The 10,975-nt window shown below is 42.5% G+C and overlaps 1 long non-coding RNA gene across 1 annotated transcript; it reads right to left on the bottom strand.

The window, feature by feature from the left end:
- Positions 1-592: 592 nt before the first annotated feature.
- LOC308309121 lies at positions 593-4,080 on the bottom strand. The gene is made up of 4 exons (XR_013963314.1): positions 3,960-4,080; positions 1,956-2,008; positions 1,245-1,401; positions 593-830 (listed from the first exon to the last, which is right to left on the bottom strand). It is a non-coding gene; the product is annotated as an uncharacterized lncRNA (long non-coding RNA).
- Positions 4,081-10,975: the final 6,895 nt, after the last annotated feature.

Here is a 10,975-nt window from a genome sequence, read left to right as displayed (position 1 = left end):
TGCCCACTGTACAAAGACATCAGAGAGACACTTTCCACAGATCAAAACCACCCAAGGAGAGTTTGAAAACATGACAAATAAACTCCCATATCTGCTGAGGGAAGTACAGCAATGCGCAACACAGCAGCAAGATGTGATAGGAGAAGGATATAAAATGGAACACAACCACCTTAAAGACGATGCACTTGTCTGCATTATGTAACAGTAATATATACTGTATATAACCCCCAGACGGGCTCACTATCTTGTGAGCACCCCACATTGTTAAGTTGCTTGATTCAGTATTTAACATTTTATATACATTGTTATCAGATATACAACCATGGTTCTAGTGACTGATATTGGCCTTCTAATGCAAAAGGGGCCATGTTTTTTCCCAATTCCATGTTCCAATTCTTTTTATGGAAAAAATACATTAAATACATTAATTAAATAAAATAAAATTAACATCAAATATTTAAATATTGAATCAAACCATTTAAAACAGCATGGGGTGCTATCTGAATAAACCTTAAAATGACGCCCATGTTTGAAAGTGAAATATCCCTTTAACTCTTGTAAACAATTATTTTAAAACAGTGTATGCTATATGCGTGGGCAAACTACATGAACTTAAATATTCTGAACACAGAGTGGGATCTGTTGCGTGTGCGCACGTGCGACGTGCGTGTTACCAAGACTGAGGCAGTCAGGTGACATTTTGCATATTGTCCTGTGTGTTTTCAAGGGCTGCCCTGTTCCCACCTCGAGCTTCTGTGAACCACTTCGACAGACTTCTCTGCCTCCTGGTGCATGTCCTGTGTGACTGTCACGGTTCTTCTTTAGTGCCCCTAAAAAGAAATTACAAGAAGCAAACTTAGTAATAATGCTAGCTTCATTTTTACATTATGATCCTTATAAGACAGACATTTGTTCAAAGGTTTTATATGACTGAGCAATGTGTGTGTGCTTTAAAAAATAATAACTGAGTCAAATCTAGTCAAATCTGAGAACAGATTTGATTTCAGACTAATCAATATCGTCTGCTATAAACTTGATTACCTGATTTGTGGAGGCAACTAGATGGAGATAATTATATTGAACAGGATCATAATTATGTGATCCCTTTTCAGCAGTTAAGACAACTGTATACTGTGGCATGCTGCTTGTGTACATCAAACGTTTTGCCAAACAGCATTTAAAGTTAGAAAGACAAAAGGAAAGTTCCAGGAAAATTACAGTGAGCAATTAAAACTTAAATTTACCATATAGAACATCAAAAAGATGCAGGTCTCGGAACACCCTCTTGCAGCGCAGCACAAGGATGTACTGCAGTCTGCAGCAGAGCCAGTTGATTGGACACCACCATCCTATGGTACAGTTGTCTAGTGTACTGCCTCCTATGTCTGCAACCATGCCAACCTGGGTATATGGTAAAGTCACAGGAAGGAAATGTAGCTAAGATGCCAATAGTCTATTGCTAACAGATCTCCAACATGGTTAGAAAATACAAGCACATAATTTTTACCCAAAGAAAGACAGACAGAGAGACAGACAGACAGACAGACAGACAGACAGACAGACAGACAGACAGACAGACAGGCAGGCAGGCAGGCAGGCAGGCAGGCAGGCAGGCAGACAGACAGACAGACAGACAGACAGACAGACAGACAGACAGACAGACAGACAGACAGACAGACAGACAGACAGACAGACAGACAGACAGACAGACAGACAGACAGACAGACAATTGCTTTATTTGAATTCACAAAATAATATTAACTTAACAAATATAACAAAGTTAGACAATTCATTGACACCTGAGGACCTACTTCTAAAATCAGGACCGCCTTGTGACTGGTGTAAACGAAAACATTAAGTGCACCGTGCACGCACCCAGACACACCTTAGAAATCTTTAACTTAATCAGACATGTAGTGCTCTTAAATTTAACAAAGTAATTAATTTAAACTCACTTGTCATTTGTCAACAATTGCAGTCACCCTTTGAGAAAATTGTCCTTCTCCGTCTAGGGAATAAGGTATATAAAAGAACACCACATTCAGAAGTGAACAATCTGCTCCACTATGAACATAATTATTGCAGAATGAATGTTGGCTCTACGTTAGCTGACAAAGTATCCATAAGGAAACTAAACAATTATCACAACACTTGTCCACGCGCGCGCACACACACACACACACACACACACACACACACACACACACACACACACACACACACACACACACACACACACACACACACACACACACACACACACACACACACACACACACACACACACACACACACACACACACACACACACGCCAAGTGAAATGCACAATTTAATTTGAGGTAACAGAAAGAAATGACAAATCTGGGGTGGGCGTAGGAGTGAGCGATATGGTGATATTGTATTGTTAAGACGATACAATGTCTCCACGATATGCCTTTTCAGAGATATTGTATATATCGTGATACAATGAGGGAGCCTTATTACAAAATCCTGTTGAATTGCTAATACTGAGATCCATTGCAGAATCCATTTAAACCTGCATTTTGGTCTAAATCTGTAGTTCTCAAACTTTAAAATGTCAAGGTCTCCACTTAACTCTGACAGTATACAAATGAAACCGAATACTGTCAGAGTTACATACTCGTAAGGGTCAATTTAGTCCCTGGACCCGACTTTGAGGACCACTGGTCTAAATGTTCTGAAAAACAACATGAAAAGGAATTGTCATAAGATTGGGTATCGTGATACAGCTTGGAAGAATATTGTGATATTGTATATTGTAACAGAGTTACTACAGGGGGTCCTCCAAAAGAACTTTAGCCAAAAATAGCCGATCTACAAGCTCACAACGCCTCACGCTGCGACACGTTTTGAGCTTGTAGATCGGCTATTTTTGGCAAAGAGCTTTGGTGTAGAGGGGGAAAAGAGCAGACTAAGTACAGAGTGAAAGGTCAAGTTTATTGACAGTTCAAGTGGTTAAATATCTGAAGTGAAAACACAAATTGACATGAATCCAAAATACACTGATAACTGTGCTGTCAAACAATGCCAAACAAAACCAAGCAAAGTAAGATTTTACCACCACCACCAATAACTAAGACCAAATGTTGTAGTCTACAGCAGTGGTTCTCAACCTGTAAATTATTTTGGGGGGGTCCCCAGATGATTAACTTCATGTGCAACAGTGATACATTTTTCTCACTCAACAAGTAAACAAACCAACATAGAGTTTAAGTAGGGCAGTGGTTCTTTAACTGTGATATGCATACCACCGGTGGTACACGAGGCTCCTCTGGGGTGTGTGTGTGTGTGTGTGTGTGTGTGTGTGTGTGTGTGTGTGTGTGTGTGTGTGTGTGTGTGTGTGTGTGTGTGTGTGTGTGTGTGGCTGGCTGCCTGTCTGTGTCTCTGTCTGTCATGTGAGAACTGCAAGAAATGACTGTTTTATTGTTACCGTTTTGTACAGCATGACTTTGGCTTACAACTGTGAAATTATTATTCTACATTATTATTATTCTGATATATTAATTGGAATTAATTTGCGTGCTATGTGACCTGTGTGTACAAATGTAATCCATTTGGTGGGTCCATTTGGTTACATTTGTACTCTCTCTGAGTTACACCCTATAAAAGGGTCCATTTTGTGGACCCCCTGGAACTCCCAAAGGACCGCCGAGGCAGGCTTGGGGTCCCTGGACCCCACTTAGAACCACTAATCTACAATAATTTTGTTAGCATTGGTGTTACAGGGTGGCTTACTGAACTAACTGATAAAAATAGCAAACGTTAGCTTTAGCAAAGTTCGAATGGTTAAATAACATCCATGTCAAGTTTCAACACAACCAACACAACAAACAGCAACAGCATTGTTCAAAACTCACTCATATGGTCGAATTATGCAGTGTTTTAGACGAGTTTAACCACAGAAATAAGGTACACAGTTAGCTAGCAGGCTACTTACTTGCTATCAGCTCCCTGCTACTGTGTTACATCCAAGCCATGGAGATCCACGGAGTTTGTTCAGTCGGGGAAATAGACCGGGATTCACGAAATACTGTCCAATAATTTTCTTTCGGGTGGTTTAATCCATTACCACACGCAATGTTTTAATCGTTCTGTGCGTGATTTGACGATACGAGCGAAACATAACCGGCCCTTCAGATTTCAAACTAAACACGTCATCTCCTGTGACGTCACTTCCAGTGGCTAACCAATCACAGGTCCCATTTCTGTCACGTGGGAAGGCAGAGCTTTGAAAGCGTCCGGTCACATGGTTAAAGTAACTAAGTAGATTTACTTAAGTAGCGGTGTGCATTCATTTCAGTGAACGTATGTTTTAGGTATTTGTACTTTAGTTGAGTATTTTATTATGATGCGACGGATTGTGAGCTTGTAGATTTGCTATTTTCAAAAGGTTTCATGCTTCATGAAATTGGAAACTTGTGATAAGGTCATAAGGGACATTCTGAGTGTGTTCTACTTTTAGTTGGCTACTTTAACTAGGCCTACTTTGTTTTCATAGCAATACTTTTGGACTTTTACTCAAATAAATTTGGAATTCACGACTTCTACTTTACTTTGACACATTGTGCTATATATATATATATATATATATATATATATATATATATATATATATATATATATATATAAACCCACCAAAACAATCATTGAACTGATTATTGATTGATTGATTGATTGATTGATTGATTGATTGATTGATTGATTGATTGATTGATTGAAGACTATTAGTTTGCATAGAAAAAAAAAAGTACAGTTTTGTGACCGACTTGACGGTACAGTTCACTGGTACAAGGTCAACTAAAAGGAGATCCTAGGAAAGCACTTAATTGGCTTATTTACAAAGGAAACCATTGAAGTATCTCATAAAATTGAATGACAGACGGATAGAACAAAGTATACAGTAGATATGGTCAGGAGAAAATAAAAAAATCAAACCTTGGTTCGAAGTGAAGCGGTGAACCTTTATTCTATGTGTTCTAGAGTTATGAACTCTGTGATCTATACATCTATACAGTTATGGACTCTGTGATCTATTCATTCTTTATATATTCTGAATTCTACATTCTTTATATATTCTGAATGAATATATAAAGAATGGAGGGCCAAATTATCATGTGAAGCTTGACCAATCCTCAAAGTATCCATTCATCAGACCGGGAGGGACACTACACACATATTCTGGACGTACAGGACAGAAAAAAACTATTAATTCTGGACTGGAGTGACCATATATGGACATGACATTGTGTTTTTGAAAAACCCTGTTCATTCTGGACTGAGATCACCATATATGGTAATTAAACGGACATTGTTTTTGAAAAAGCCTGTTCATTCTGGACTGAAATGACCATATATGGGCGTGATACACACAAAGCCACTCATAGGAAGCGGTTTTCACCGCTTCAAAAAATAAACATAGAGACTAAAGCCCCCATCAGAGTCGGTACCGCGGTGAAGAGCTATCCACCGCGAGTCCCGACACATCTCTCTGTTTTTACTTTCAGACAGATAGGCTCTTCACCCCGTTCACTGATTGGTCGATCTAGACCAGTCAGTCACGGTGAATAGGACTTCACCGTGACTGACTATGATGGCCTTCACTTATTTTCTGACTTGAGGTGGAAAGCTTTCCACCTAAAATGTGCAGTGGATAGCTCTTCACCTTGGACTATGATAGGGGCTTTAAATAACAGTGCAAAACATATATACAGTAGGTAAATACAAAGACGGGTCAGGGAGGGTAAGGCTGGGCTTGGTTTGTTATTGGCAGTTGCAAACAGCTGCCACCCATAAGTGTTTTTTCAGGGCGATTTTACAGGATGCTAGGGAACCACACTCCTTTAAGGCCTTCGGTAAGGCGTTCCACATTTTGGTGGTATAGCAGAAGATAGATTTATAAAGTACTTTGACAGGTAAATGGGTATCTTAGTGGTGTAGTGTGTCTTGTACACCTACTCTGAGCCACCCCACTCTTAACTGGTGAGTAGCGGTGAGGCGAGTCTGCAACTGCAAGGGGACCCCTCAAAATAATCATGTCTGAACTAGGAACCCACCAAAATAATCATGGGGACCCCTTTCTATACTTGATTTTCTTTGTATTCACTTTAATTATGGCCCATAAATGATTAGGCTAAGGGCCGATGCATACTCTTAGGGCCAAGTTTAAATCAGTTCCTCTAAATGTGCGTCAAATGGACAGTCAAACTGAAGAGAAAAAAGGCTCTAAAAGAATCCATGGCCCTTAGTGGTTCTCAACCTTTTCAGGCGGCGAACCTGCCTGGCAGAGGCTAAAAAGGGCCTTTTGGTGGAAACATCGAAAATAGCAGACCGACAAGCTCATTTGTGAGTTTGGAGGTCGGCTATTTTCAGTGTGTGGTACCACACTGAACTAAGCATAATCAAGTCAATACGATGTGGCTTATAGAATGGATTTCTATAGACAATGCTGCATTCAAGTTCAGGAGAGTTTGCAGAAGGCAATTATCTTGAATGCTGCCTTCAGGTATGGCATGGAAAGGAGGCATTTGCATTTCTTTCACCAATTATTGTAAAAACTGCATTTTTGGTCTGGAGAGGACACGTTTTACTGACAGATGAAAGGGCAGGGTTTCAAGCCCCCTTTGATGTCTAGGTATGCATGTGCCTGCTACATGGCACAAGGTTAGTCCTACACCCTTCAACTTTTGCACATGGATAGCTCATAATTCTGTCTACGTTCTTATAGCTGCTTCCCTTGCTGTTACTGTACTTGCACTACAAGAGTGTTATACACTAGTTATTCACCTCCAAGATTAGGCTATTACTGATTGTTTTGTGATATTGTTTATGCAGAAATAAATCCATCTTTATACTGTAAAAACAATAGTTAGTTATGGTTTCCTGATGAGCCAACATGTCCACCTGGGAACCATAATGGGCTCAATGTGTTCTACCTGGGTATCAAGTGGGTATGGGCTTGAAGTGGGCAAATTTAGAGGGTCCCATAAGGGTTATGTGTGGGCTAACTGGGTATGGGTTATAACTGGGCAACCATGGCTGGGTCCCACAAGGGTTATGTGTGGGCTAAGTGGGCATGGGTTAGAACTGGTCAACTATGCCTGGGTCCCTTATGGGTTATGTGTGGGCTAAGTGGGCAAGGGTTAGAACTGGTCAACTATGCCTGGGTCCCTTATGGGTATAGTGGGACCAGTTTTACCTGTCAAACTGGGGGGTCCTTGAAATAAAAATGGTTCAAATAGGGTCCCTGGCCACATACCCACTCGGTGCCATGGCATTGGTCAGAAATCTCATTGTTCCTACATCCCATTAGTCAGAATCTGGTGATGTTATTAACCTGGTGAAAAATACTATGCCTAAACCTAACCCTAACCTCAGTAAAACTATGGCTAAATGTAACCCAAACCCCAACCTCAGTAAAACTATGCCTAAACATAACCCTAAAACGTAACCCTAACTAAATTCGGTCTAATGAGATGTAGGACTAATGAGATTTCGGACTTATGGGCAGTTCCCGTTTGACATGCATCAGGCATGTCAAACTGGCTTAGACAGACCCCCTTTTAAAATATATTACTATCTCTGATAACCCAAAAGGTCCCTAAGAGATATATCCACTGAAAGTCTGATTGATCCATCGCTTTTGTAACCTATTAATGTCAGTGAAATATTCTTCACATGAGCCCAGCTAGATTGTATTTGTCACACACAAACATATGTCATTGATGAAATATATTTATCCATACTGTATTTGTGACACAAATATATATCCTTAGATGTGTGTGCGTGTGCATGTGTGCGTGTGTGTGTGTGTGTGTGTGAGTGTGTGAGTGAGTGAGTGTGTGTGTGTGTGCATGTGTGCGTGTGTGTATGTGTGTGTACTGGACCTACACAGTTCTAAACTGTGCCCAATTAGCTCAAATAAGGCCCATATGTGACACATACATGGTTGACCAGTTCCATACCCTCCCAGCCCACACATAACCCATACAGGACACGACTATGGTTGACCAGTTCTAACCCATGCCTCGTTAGCCCATGCATAGCCCATATGAGAACCAGATATGGGTGACCAGTTCTAACCGATGCCCACTTAGCCCATACATAACCCTTGAGGGACCCAGCCATGGTTGACCAGTTATAGATATTTTTGAGGGTCTTTCTTTTTTCTTATTGATACTACACAGTGGAGATGGACAGGAAAAAGGGAGAATGAGATGACGGGAACAGGACTCGAACCTGCTATGTGCTGTTACTGACTGCCCTACAAAAGTCGGGAACAGGACTCGAACCTGCTATGCGCTGTCACTGACTGCCCTACAAAAGTCGGGAACAGGACTCGAACCTGCTATGCGCTGTCACTGACTGCCCTACAAAAGCCGGGAACAGGACTCGAGCCTGCTATGCGCTGTCACTGACTGCCCTACAAAAGTCGGGAACAGGACTCGAACCTGCTATGCGCTGTCACTGACTGCCCTACAAAAGCCGGGAACAGGACTCGAACCTGCTATGCGCTGTCACTGACTGCCCTACAAAAGTCGGGAACAGGACTCGAACCTGCTATGTGCTGTCACTGACTGCCCTACAAAAGCCAGTAACTATGCATTTCATTTAGTGGATAAAAGGGTTTAAAGTTGTGTCAGCCAAATGAGTTATCGGCAAATATGTGATATTAGACTAATTAAGTTTCATTAGTAACACAATTTCACATTCAATAGTGGCAGTCCTTCATCTCGAGGTCATTGGCCTGAAAAATGTTGAAGCTCCCATATGGACCCCATAGCCTAGTTATAGATTGTCCAGTTGGAGAAAGCCTTATTTAGAGATGGTCCGGTGGTCCATCATTTGGACCATAATTCCTTAACTGTCTATACTTCTTCCTCTTCTATCAGGGTTTCCCAGACAGCCAAAGGTTGGTCAAAGCAGTTACGCGACATTCGTTTGGTCTCTGTCCAGCGAGTTGTCATCAGACATACAGGCAGGTAGATACACAATCCCACCCTCCTAATATTAGTATGGGATTACCCTCACTCTCCCTCGTATTCACCATAACCGATGTGTGACTTTTATCCTATTGTCCATCAATCAAGTGAAATTGTTTGCATACAACAATAGAGGTATGATTATGAGTGACCAGATATGAGTGACCAGTTCTAACCCATACCCACTTAGACCATATAAAACTCTAACGGGAGCTGGCTATGTTTGAACAGTTCTAACCCATGCCCACTTAGTCCATACATAACCCATAAGGGACCCAGGCATAGTTGACCAGTTCTAACCCATGCCCACTTAGCCCACACAGAACCCTCATGGGACCCAAGCATAATTGACCAGTTCTAACCCATGCCCAGTTACCCCACACAAAGCCCATTTGGGATCCAGATATGGGTGACCAATTCTAACCCATACCCACTTAGCCCTTATAAAACACTTACGGGACCCAGACATGGATGACCAGCACTGACCTGTGCCCACTTAGCCCATATAAAACTCTTATGGGAGCCGGCTATGTTTGAACAGTTCTAACCCATGCCCACTTAGTCCATACATAGCCCATATGAGACCCAGCTTTGGTTGACCAGTTCTAACCCATTCCCACTTGGCCTAAACATAACCCATGAGGGACCCAGGAGTAGTTGACCAGTTTTAACCCATGCCCACTCAGCCCACACATAGCCCATAAGGGACCCTGGCATAGTTGACCAGTTCTAACCCATGCCCACTTAGCCCACACAGAACGCTCATGGGACCCAGGCATATTTGACCAGTTCTAACCATTGCCCAGTTACCCCACACAAAGCCCATTTGGGACCCAGATATGGGTGACCAGTTCTAACCCATACCCACTTAGCCCATATAAAACAATTACGGGACCCAGACATGGATGACCAACTCTGACCTGTGCCCACTTAGCCCATATAAAACTCTTACGGGACCCGGCTATGGTTGAACAGTTCTAATCCATGCCCACTTTGTCCATACATAGCCCATATGAGAACCAGTTTTGGTTGACCAGTTCTAACCCATGCCCACCCGGCCTGCATATAACCCATAAGGGACGAAGGCATAGTTGACCAGTTTTAACCCATGCCCAGTTAGCCCATAAGGGACCCAGACACGTGTGACCAGTTATAACCCATGCCCACTAAGCCCACACATTACCCTTAAGGGACCCAGGCATAGTTAACAAGTTCGAACCCATGCCCATTTAGCCCATACATAACCCTTAAGGGACCCAGGCATAGTTAACAAGTTCGAACCCATGCCCATTTAGCCCATACATAACCCATAAGGGACCCAGGCATAGCTGACCAGTTCTAACCCATGCCCACTTAGCCCATTAGGGACCTAGACACCCATGACCAGTTCTAACCCATGCCCACTTAGCCCACCCATAACCAATAAGGGACCCAGGCATAGTTAAACAGTTCTAACCCATGCCCACTTAGCCCATAAGAGACCCAGACACACATGACCACTTCTAACCCATGCCCACTCAGCCCACACATAACCCATAAGGGACCCAGGCATAGTTGTCTGGTTCTAACCCATGCCCACTTAGCCCACACATAATCCATAAGGGACCCAGGCATAGTTAACCAGTTCTAACCCATGCCCTCTTAGCCCATAAGGGACCTAGACACCCATGACCAGTTATAACCCATGCCCACTCAGCCCACACATAACCCATAGGGGACCCAGACATGCGTGAGCAGTTATAACCCATGCCCACTTAGCCCACACATAACCAATACGGGACCCAAGCATAGTTAACCAGATCTAACCCATGCCCACTTAGCCCATAAGGGACCTAGACACGCATGACCAGTTATAACCCAAGCCCACTCAGCCCACTCATAACCCATAAGGGACCCAGGTATAGTTGACCAGTTCTAACCCATGCCCATGTAGCCCACCCATAACCCATAAGGGACCCAGGCATAGTTAACCAGT

Source organism: Nannobrachium achirus, assembly GCF_963921795.1.
Source record: "Nannobrachium achirus genome assembly, chromosome: 23".
Taxonomy (NCBI): Eukaryota; Metazoa; Chordata; class Actinopteri; order Myctophiformes; family Myctophidae; genus Nannobrachium; species Nannobrachium achirus.
Note: the sequence above shows the minus strand (reverse complement) of the source record. Positions and strands in the feature narration are given on the sequence as shown.